The sequence below is a fragment of the Cynocephalus volans genome, chromosome 10 (genome assembly GCF_027409185.1).
Source record: "Cynocephalus volans isolate mCynVol1 chromosome 10, mCynVol1.pri, whole genome shotgun sequence".
In the NCBI taxonomy this organism is placed as follows: domain Eukaryota; kingdom Metazoa; phylum Chordata; class Mammalia; order Dermoptera; family Cynocephalidae; genus Cynocephalus; species Cynocephalus volans.
In genome coordinates, this window is record NC_084469.1 from 108862833 (window position 1) to 108874172 (window position 11340).

The 11340-nt window shown below is 42.1% G+C and overlaps 1 pseudogene; it reads right to left on the reverse strand.

Annotated features, from left to right (window-relative positions):
• Positions 1–1141: 1141 nt before the first annotated feature.
• On the reverse strand, positions 1142–8529 carry LOC134389423 (nucleoporin NUP35-like; annotated as a pseudogene).
• Between the last annotated feature and the right edge of the window lie 2811 nt (positions 8530–11340).

Genomic DNA, 11340 nt, shown 5'->3' on the forward strand with positions numbered 1-11340 from the left:
TATCCAGAATATATAAGGAACTCAAACAACTTTACAAGAAGAAAACAAGCAACCCAATTAAAAAATGGGCAAAAGAGCTAAGTAGGCATTTCTCTAAGGAAGATATCCAAATGGCCAATAGAAATATGAAAAAATGCTCAACATCACTCAGCATCCGGGAAATGCAAATCAAAACCACATTGAGATACCATCTAACCCCAGTTAGGATGGCTAAAATCCAAAAGACTATGAACGATAAATGCTGGCGAGGCTGCGGAGAAAAAGGAACTCTCATACATTGTTGGTGGGACTGCAAAATGGTGCAGACTCTATGGAAAATGGTATGGAGGTTCCTTAAACAATTGCAAATAGATCTACCATACGACCCAGCCATCCCACTGTTGGGAATATACCCAGAGGAATGGAAGTCATCAAGTCGAAGGTATACCTGTTCACCAATGTTCATCGCAGCACTCTTTACAATAGCCAAGAGTTGGAACCAGCCCAAATGCCCATCATCAGATGAGTGGATTCGGAAAATGTGGTACATCTACACAATGGAATACTACTCAGCTATAAAAACGAATGAAATACTGCCATTTGCAACAACATGGATGGACCTTGAGAGAATTATATTAAGTGAAACAAGTCAGGCACAGAAAGAGAAATACCACATGTTCTCACTTATTGGAGGGAGCTAAAAATTAATATATAAATTCACACACACACATACACACACACACACACAGAAACTGGGGTGGGGGGGGGAGAAGATATAACAACCACAATTATTTGAAGTTGATACAACAAACAAACAGAAAGGACATTGTTGGGGGGGGAGGGGGGGAGGGAGAAGGGAGGGAGGTTTTGGTGATGGGGAGCATTAATCAGCTACAATGTATATCGACAAAATAAAATTTAAAAAAAATAAATAAATAAATAAAATAAAATAAAATGTATCTCAAGCATCTTTTAAAGTGTGAATTACAAATAGGCTATATCCTTAAAGAAAAAGGCTTTTAAAAGAATTATGAGATAGCTATCTAATGCTGCCAAGAGTGGTCATATAACCAGGCAAAGGAAACCAGCAGGATTCTGCTAACTCTGTTTTCGTGTAGCAAACTCCTCCTTACTGGTTGAGCTCTTATATCTTATTATACTACTAGCCAAACAGGTACTCCATTGTTTTGGATACAGGACTTCTATCTTTTTTTTTGGTGTTAGTATGTCAGAAAGAACCTGATACGTCACAAGAAGAAGCTTTGTTGTAGCAAGAGGCCTCATGGTGGAAAGCCTGATAGTACTTCCAGGATGCGTTTGTGTACCTAAGGTTTTGACTGGTGGTGTACAGGCTGCAGATGCAGATGATAAAGCATGTCTGTCACTGTTTTCCACAATACTTTTATCAATACGTGGTTTTGAAACAATCATAATGGATTTGCCAAAAATTCTCCCATCTTGCTTAAGGCTTTCTAGTCCTGCACTTTAGATTGTTAACAAATAGGCATCCAATTTCCTGTGTTAGACATCCCATGTTTTAAGATATTCCCATATCGTGCAAATGGTAATAATATACAGGAAGTAGATGATAGAAACACAGCCAACCAACTGTCATCAAGGTGCCTAAAGTCAGAGAATCTCCTTGAGTCTAAAAAGGATCCAACTGAGCAGGAGACAGTGTTGTCTTTTGTGGTTGACCGATATTTGCTGGACTAAACACACTTTGCCCTGTTCCAGGAGTAGTTACTGTTAACTCCAACAAGAGGACATTACTGAAATGTTTGGCTCTCTTCTTGAAGGGAAAGGTTTTGACCAAGTCCTGGGCTGGAAACGTCATCACATGTACTTCTAAGTGGTGGGACTCCACGTTCATCTTTATGAGCTGGTACAACTGGTTGTAGTGAGGACCCTCCTGCAAGTAAAGATGATCTCATTTCCATTACTCCAACTGAAGGCCACTAATCAATGGAGGTTATGGAGTCACTGGAGCTGGCAACCCCATCAAAAATCCAGGTAAGAACTGGGCATTAGCTCCTGGCTTTGCTGATGTGTGTGAACCCAGCATCATCGGTTCAGATCCCAACATGAATGCCTGGGATTCCACAGCAAAGGCTGCCGTCATGGCTGCAACTGCACTTACCTTGGGACCTTCCTGATTTTCAAAGATGGCAGAAACTCTCCCCACAGGTAGGGCGTGTAGCCTTATGGCTATTCTTTATGCCTTCTTGATGCTTTTTGTAGTTTTTAAGTGCTGCTTTTAAAAAAAAATGCCTCTTTGGGAAAAAAACTGAATTCCGAGAGATAAAAAATATGATCATAGAATTTAACAGCTTGGTTGGAGGGTGTTAAAATACAGACGAGACGCAGCTGAAGAGAGCGAACTAGGAGAAAGATGAAAATGTACCAAAAAAGAAAAAAAAATAGGCAAAAAATTGAGAGTCTTCACCACTGGAACAACAGAAGTCAGAAGATGAGAAATAGCTTCAAATTGCCGAGAGAAGACTAGTGTAGAATTCTGTGCCAGCCGATCTGTAAAAGTTAGGACAAAATGAAAAGTTTATCAATAACAGACCCTCATTGAAGGAACTTGTGTATGTAAGGAAAAAGGAGATTCAATGCAGAGGGAAGGAAAGAAGTGTGAGAAGGAGTGCTGACAAAACTTGGAAACCATTGGGACTGTCTAAAGTAGCATGGCCCGTGTCACCAATAATAATGGTGACCAACTATGGAGTAGTGGCATAAGGCACAGCTGAAGTACTGGACAGTGTTCTGCAAAATAGTAGCTAGGTGACTGGCATTAATGCCTTCCAAGATCCTCATTTGGAAGAAGGGCAAAGTCTAACAAGGCCACATATTCATGGGTAACTTCCAGACCATGTTGGGAAAGGGTTTCAACTAAACTTAAACCAGTAGGAAGAAGGAAAGGAGAAAGAAGCATAGAAAAATCAGGATAAATACAGGGTGTCCTAAAAATGTTTTTAAATAATATACAGCACTTAAAACTGCACAAGGACTTTTGGGACACCCCCACCCCCAGCTGTACAAAGCACAAAGTCAGATTGCTTAAATAAATCCAGATATTAGGAATCCCAACAGATATAAATGAAGCAAGCCTGCTCGTTTAAGATATTGTCACGTTGAACTGAAATGCAAAATGTGGCTGTATTCTGTTTATAAGGTACATACCTAAAATATAAGTACAAAGATGTAAAAGATGCCAAAAGAAACCTCTTGTCATTATGTTAATATTAGACATGTTAGACTTTAGAGCAAAAAAAAAAAAAAAAAAAAGGTCAACTTACCAGATGTATTAGTCAGTTTTGTGTTGCTATAACAGAATACCTGACACTGGGTAATTTATAAATAATAGAGGTTTATTTGACTTACGATTCTGGGACAACTGCATCTAGTGGAGGCCTCAGGCTGCTTCTACTCATGGCAGAAAGCAGCAGGCAGCCAGCAAGTGCAGATCACATGGTGAGAGGAAGCAAGGAGAAAGAGAGGAGGTGCCAGGGTCTTTTAAACAAACAAATCATTCAGGAATTAATAGAGTGTGAACTCACTCACTACCCCCATCTGCCAGGGAGAGCATTAATCCATTCATGAGGGATCCACCCCTATGATTCAAACAGCTCCCAACACTGCCACATTGGGGATCAGACTTCCACATGGGTTCTGGGAGGATGATACATCGAACTCCGTCTGTGCTCCAAAAATTAGCCACAAATCCCCCAAAATTATTGATGGAGTCCACATTCTCTAAGGTATTCTCAAGAGAAATGAGTTAGAATTGAACATCAAATGAATTAGTCTAAAAATATTTCCAAAGTAAGAGTTTTTTGTTTTTTGGTTTTGGGGTTTTTTTTAAGATGACAGGTAAAGGGATCTTAACCCTTGACTTGGTGTTGTCAGCACCAGGCTCTCCCAAGTGAGCAAACCGGCCATCCCTATATATGGATCCAAACCCGTGGCTTTGGTGTTATCAGCATCACACTGTCCCAAGTGAGCCATGGGCTGGCCCTCAAAAATAAGAGATTTTAAAGCACACTTCTAAATCACTAGGTGTCAAAGGAGAAATATAATGGAAATTAGAAAATATTACAGAACGTTGTTTTTGATCTGAATGCAGCTTACATGGATGTGCTTTCTTGACATTCCATCAAGCACTGATGATTTGCTCACTTTCCTATGCATATGTTACACTTCAGTAAAACATTTACAAAGGAAAAAAAGAGGCAAAAAATCTTCAAAGAAGCCAGAGAAAAAGATACATTACCTTCAAACGTATGACAACTTGACAGACAGCTGACTTTTCAAAGGAACACAGGAAACAGTTGAGTGACATTTTCAACATGCTCTTGAAAGAAAACCACCAACCCAAATTATATACCCAAAAGAAATATTACTTGAAGAGTGAGGTTAAAATAAAAGCAATTTTCAGACAAAACTGTAAAGGGTTTGCCAGCAGCAGACTCACACGAAAGAAAATTCTAAATGATGTACTTCAGACCAAAGGAAAGTGATCCCAGATGGAAGAAGAAATAAAGGAGTAAATACATGGGAAAACCTAGAGTAGACAAACATAGGTTGTATAAAATGTTTTCTGGAGTTGTTGTTTTTTTTTTTTTTTAAAGTGATAGAATTAAAATATACAATGGAAAAACAAGTCTGCGGGAATAAGTGGAGCCAAAGTGTCCAAGTCCATCACTGGCTGAGAGGAGAGAAAATAACATTGATTAAATCTTCATTTTGATAAGTGCGCATTTTAATCTCTAAGGGATCCACTACAATAGTAAAGGTAAACTTGTAACTTCCAAATGTTCAAAGAAAACAATGATTTTTTTAAAAAGCCACAAATGATCTAAACTCAGGCCAGAGAGGAGATGAAAGGGAACACAGAAAGGGCAAAAACAGAAAACAAAGTAAGATGGCAGATTTAACTCTAGACTTAAATTTAATATCATTTATTACATTAAACGTAAATGGACTAAATGTTCCAGTTAAAAGTCAGTTTGTCAAAGTGGATTTTTAAAATTCCAACTCTATGCTATTAAGAAGTGACACATCAAAAACATAAAAATGCAGAAAGATTAAAAGTAAGTAGATGGGGGAAATACATCATACAAATAACAAAGAAAGCTGGAGTGGACCTTAAGAGTAGACAGCATGTGCTTTAAGGCAGAATTATTGCTAGAGATAAAGAGGGACACATGGTAATGATAAAACATTCACTTCATCAGGGAGATCATTTTAAAATTGGTGTGAACCTAATAACATGGCCACAAAATACATAAAGCAAAAATTGATACAACTACCAGGAGAAATACTTAAATCCTTAGTCATACTGAGAGATTTGAACTCATCTCTCTCAGCAATTAGTAGAACAGGTAGACAAAAGAAATCAGTAAAGATAGCAAATATTTGAGCAATAAAACTATAAATTTCATCTAATGTATCTGTATCATTTTCTTCCACAACTGCAGAATGCAGTTTCTTTCAAGCACACACTCAGTTACAAAGCAAAACTGAAGGAAATAGCCTCTTGACCAAATTGTTATTTAGTTAGAAATTATTGTAAAAACTATAATAAAATCTCCATTCCTTTGGAAGCCAGTTCTAAATAGCCTATTGGTCAATGAAGAAATTCTAGGAAAATTGTAATTTGAAATGAGAGTTAATAAAAATACTGCACTTCAAAACTCATGCAATGTAGCTGATGTAGAATTTAGATGGAAATTTATAGCCTTAAGTATATATATGAAGTATATATGTAAAGTATATATATAGAATGTATACAGTATATATGAAATATGTGTACTTTTGTATATAAATTTTATATATACTTTATGCTTTGGACTATGTATGCTTTCATATATAAAGCATACTCATATATATTAAATATACATACATATATATAAAGAAAGCCTGAAAATAATTAGCTGAGCATCCATCTCAAGAATTTAGGAAAAAAAACAAGAAAATAAACCTAAGAGCACCAAAAGAAGGAAATAATAGGGAGTGAATATGAAGGAAATAGAAAACAAGTATTCAATAAAGAGAATCAATAAAATCACAAGTTGGTTATTTTTAAAGAGGAATAAAATTAGGGCCTGCCCGTGGCTCACTTGGGATAGCGTGGTGCTGACAACATCAAGTCAAGGGTTAAGATCCCCTTACCGGTCATCTTAAAAAAAAAACAAAAAAAGAATCTTAGAAACTCTTCCGGAGAACAGAAAAATAGGAAACATTCTCTGACTTATTTTATATGGAGACCAGCTTATCCTTGAAAGAGCAGATGTGAAAATCCTAAACAAAACCCAGGGGGAAGAAAAGCAATATATAAGAGAGAGAAAACATTGTAACTAAGTTGGGTTAAATCATCAGAATGCAAAATTTGTTTAACACTGGAAGATCCACCCAATCCGCTACATTAAAAAGATTAAGACAGGAAAACATATAATCGTTTCAATACGTGCAGGTAAAATATGTGATCAAATGAAACATTCACTCATCATTAACAAGAATAAACAACCCTTAAGGAAACTACAACTATTTACAATAGTGTCCGAAAAAAAAAAAAAATGAAGTAACCACGATTAAATTAAACAAAAAGTACGTAAGGCCTCTATGTGTCTTCACCTAAATGAAGGACAGAGAGAGATACCATGTTCATAGAATGGAAGTCTCAGCATTAAAGATGCCAAACTCCTTGTGACAGGCAGAATAAGTCCCCCATCCCCACCCCCACCAAAGATGTCCACGACCTAGCACACACATCCTGTGAATATGGCTAGTTACATGGCAAAGGGGAATTAAGGTAGCAGATGGAGTTAAGGCTGCTAATCCACTGACCCTAATGGGGAGATTATCCTGAATGACCCGAGTGGGCCCACTGTAATCCCAATGGTTCTTAAGAGTGGAAGGCACAGGAGAGGAGAACCAAAAAGATGGCAGCGTCTGAAGGACTCAGCCCACCGCTGCTGGCTTTGAAGATAAGGGCGGGACCACGAGCCCAGAATACAGGCACCTCGAGAAGCTGGAAAACGTGAGGAGGCAGATTCTCCCCTAGAGCCTCCAGAAGGGACAGCCCTGCCAACGTCTTGATTTTAGCCCACTGAGGCCCATCTCAGACTTTCAGAACCCTGACTTAATAAATGTGTGTTGTTTTCAATTTGTGGTCATTTATTACAACAGCAGTAGGAATCTAATACACGCCTCGAATTGATTTGTAGATTGAACGCACCCCCAGTCAAAATCCCAGTCCATTTTCTGTGGCACTTCTCAAGCTACTTCTATAATACACCAGGAGGCTCAAAGGGCCAGAATAATTAAGAATCTTGTAGAAGAGTGAGATGGGACAGCTTCTTTGACCAGCCATCAAGACCTACTTAATAGATGGCAATCAAGACACCAAGTAACACACGTAATGTGATTCCTTTGAAATGAAGTTCAAAAACAGGCTTGAACTAAGCTGTATTCTTTAGGGATACATGCATAGTAAGGGACAAACTCTACAGAAGAGCCAGATGGAAATTAAACCAGAATGGGGCTACACGGAAGGAGGCCTGAGGGCTTCAGGGACCAGTCAAACTCTATTTCTGGACTGGGTGGTGATGCAGTGCCTGAATTTTGTTAAACTGTACATTTATGTTTTATGTGTTTTACAGTCTGACATCGTATTACTCCAATTTAACAAACCGTAACACCGAAGTCAAGGGTTCAGATTTCCATACAGGCCAGATGCCAAAAAAGAACAAACAACAAAAAGAGATTTAACATATTAAAACTTGGATGTGACTCCATTGTCATTTAACAGTCCCAGGCCATCAGAAAGATGGCACATGCCCCAAGTCATTGTTTTTAGCAGCCAGCACCTTAATACCAAAACCAATTAAAGACAGAAGATGAATCTTACTTATGAATCAAGAAGCAAAACTTGTAAACAAAATATTAGCAACCAGAATCGAATGGCTGTCAATGCTATAATATGCTGTGACCACGCAGGGTTTATTCTAGGAAGACAGGTTCAACAGGGCGACTCAATGCTTGTAACCCATCCCGTCCCCTAACTGAACCATGTCGATAAATGCAAAAGAGGACGGATGCAGATACAGCAGACATCCCTGATAGATGTGGGTGAAGGAGTGTAAGGAGGTGACTTCCCCATAACAAGCGATCAGCATTTACCAGCAAGCATCAGTAAGTGCCACGCGTGGGTGTTCAGTCAGACAAACAAGAAAGTATGCAGATGGCTTTCTCTGTCCCCAGGACCCACTCAGCCCAAGCACACGGATGCCCCAGAAACAGGAACAGAGACATGTTCCAGAATGCTCACCGCAGCTCTGTAAGAGCTAAAACTGGGAAACGACCCAAATGAAAGTGGAGTCGGTTGTACATTCACTTAGGCGAACATTCTGCACCCTCACTGAACAGTCCGGGCTGTATTCTCACAGCTATGCTCACTGGCTTCTATCAAAGCGCAGCATACGCCCACCCTGCGTGATCGCAGCCTCACCCCTGGGCACCCACCCCCAAGACACGAGTGTGCATGTGTCCACACAGAAGCACGATGCAGACATTCACAGCAGCCTCATGCACAAGAGCCCCAGACTGGAAACGGCCCAGGGGAGCATCAACAGGAGGACACACATACGGTGGACGAGGCACACACCAGAATAGCACACAGCAATGAAAAAGCACAAAGCCTGCTCCACGCCACCATGGGATGGCTGTCACCATGAGCAAAAGCTGTGGCCAGTACAGGGCCACACACTGTGTGATTCCACCCACAACAAGCCTGAGAGCAGGTGAAAGTGTATGTGGTGAGAGAGGACAGAAGGGGTGTTAGTGCTGGAGGCAGGAGGCCATTGACTAGGAAGGGTCACCAGGGAACCTTCCAGAGTGATGAGAAGGTTCTATGTTTTCGTCTGGCTGCTGCTCTCAGGCATATGCAAAAAGGAAGAAAAGCATCAAGCCACACACTTAAGACTTGTGCTCTTTACACTCCTCCTGTGGATGTCATACCTAAGCTTTTCAAAGCTTTACAACAGTGGTAGCTAAAATAGTATTAAGAATGTTAATGAAAAGAGCAAATTGCTGGGGCTGGCTGGTCAGAGTGTGGCACTAATAACACAAAGGTCCAGGGTTCGATCCAGCCACTAAATAATAATAATTGTTTTCTCCATTATGTTACAGTCTAAAATTACATAAAACAAAACTACCTACTATTTATGGTCATATAATAAAGTATAAAATGATCCCCAATGTTTGGTGATGGCCTAAGGCTGCTCTTAATAAAGATTATAATTCAGACCATGCCCCTCCCCTGCTCAAAATCCTACCATGGCTCCCCAGTGCCCTCAGAGTAAAACCCTCGCTCCCCATCCCAGGGGTCTGGCCCCATCTCCTCCCTCAGCTTCTGTCACCCTCATCTCTCTGCCCCCAGTTCGTTCCCACCTTGAAGCCTTTGCACTTGCAGGTGCCTCTGCCTGGCGCACCCTTCCCTTGGCTGCCTCCTTCCTGACATTTGCGGCCCAACTCAAATGTCACCTCTCCCCCCAACCCTCACCCTTCCAGCTTGTCACTACATGCAGTTGTCATTTGTTCCACATTCCCGTGTCCTCCGTCTGCCTGGAATCTCCCCCAAGGGCAGGGCCCCCTTCTGGTTTGTCACTGCTGTGTCTCCAGGGTCCAGGGCAGTACTGGGCTGGGCGAGGGATCTGTGCACGTGCCCATGGGACTCTGTCAGCTGTGGCCACCAGGGGGCACATATGGGTCAGAAATCAGTGACTGGAAACCCACTAGGCCAGCGAGGAGGCCAAAGAGAGAGGCGAGCGGGACCTAGTGGGACAGGCCTGGGGAAGGGATGCTCGGGCCCTCTCTGAGCACAGGGGCCCCCAGACCCCTGCTACCCCTCCTTCAGGTTTTCATTGCAGCCTAACTGGGATGGATGTGGAAACTGAGGCTCAGGATGGTCACAGGTTCTAAATGCACCCCCATTGCCCAGCTGACCCCTCCACTGACAGGGGAGCTACAGATGGAGGGTGGGTGGGGGCCCTGGGGGCCCTGGTCCCAGGGTGGTGCCTGTGAGCACCCCCTAGCCAGCCTGACCTGGCTAGGAGGACCAAGTCACGGCCAGCCAGGGTCACACTGACCCTCCAGAGCTTGAGGAACCTCAGCTCATGGCAGGTGAGTTCCTAGTCCCTGCCTGAGCTCAGCAGCCCCCACTGTACACATGGGGAAACTGGGAACCAGAGACAGACCCAAGCAGACCTCTGTACACCAGGACCCAGCAGATCCTCCATGCCCAGTGCTGCCCACTGAATCCCCTCCAGATGCCCTCTGGGGTCGGGGAGTGGGGCCCAGTGTGGGGACAACAGGCAAGTGCCCATCACTCTCTTCATTCCAGTTAACTATTCAAGGGATGGGGAACCGGGTCTGTCCCCCACCCAGGCTCACCAGGAAGCCCCATGCTTTTATCAGACCCCCTCCCCCCAACAGAAAATGCCCAGTGGCCTGGCCTGGGATGGGCGGGGAAGCCCCCTGTCCAAAGCTGTGTGCTACAGATGCAGCTCCCCTTGCTGTGTGACCTTGAACAGACTCTTTGCCCCCTCTGGGCACATTTCCACGTCTACAAGGGGCTTCTGCAAGCCGTTTTGTTAGAAGAAAGAGTCTCTTGAAGAAAAAGTTCTAAGTTGTTGTCAACCAAGCGAGAACTGGTCGGTTACTGTCTCTAAACGCCCAGATCCTCTTAGATGATCTAAAGACCCTGAAGGCACCAATGCACTGCTGTTTTTTTTAACTGAGGTGAAATTCACATAACATATAGTTCACCATTTTAAAGTGAACAATTCTGTGACATGTAGCACATTCACAATGTTGTGCAACCATCACCTCTATCTAGTTCCAGAACATTCTCATCACCCCAGAGGGAAACTCCATCCGCATCAGCAGTCACTCCGCATTCCCCTCCCCCAGTCCCTGGCAGCCACTAATCTGCTCTCTGTGTCTATGGCTTCGCCTGTTCTGGTCATTTCAGGTAAATGGAATTGCACACCTTGTGGCCTCTTGGGTCTAGCTTCTCTCACTGAGCATGATGTTTTCAAGGTTCATCCCTGTGGTACTGTGTGTCAGAGCTTTGTCCCTTTTTGTGGCTGCATAGTATTCCACTGTGGACAGACCACATTGTGTGTATCCATTCAACTGTTGACAGACATTTGGGTTGTTTCTACCTATTGACTATTGCAAATTAAGCTGCTGTGAACATTCGTGTACAAGGATTTGTTTTAAGACATGTTTTTAATTCTTTCGGGTATATATATCCAAGACTGAAATTACTGGATCATATGGTAATTCTATGTT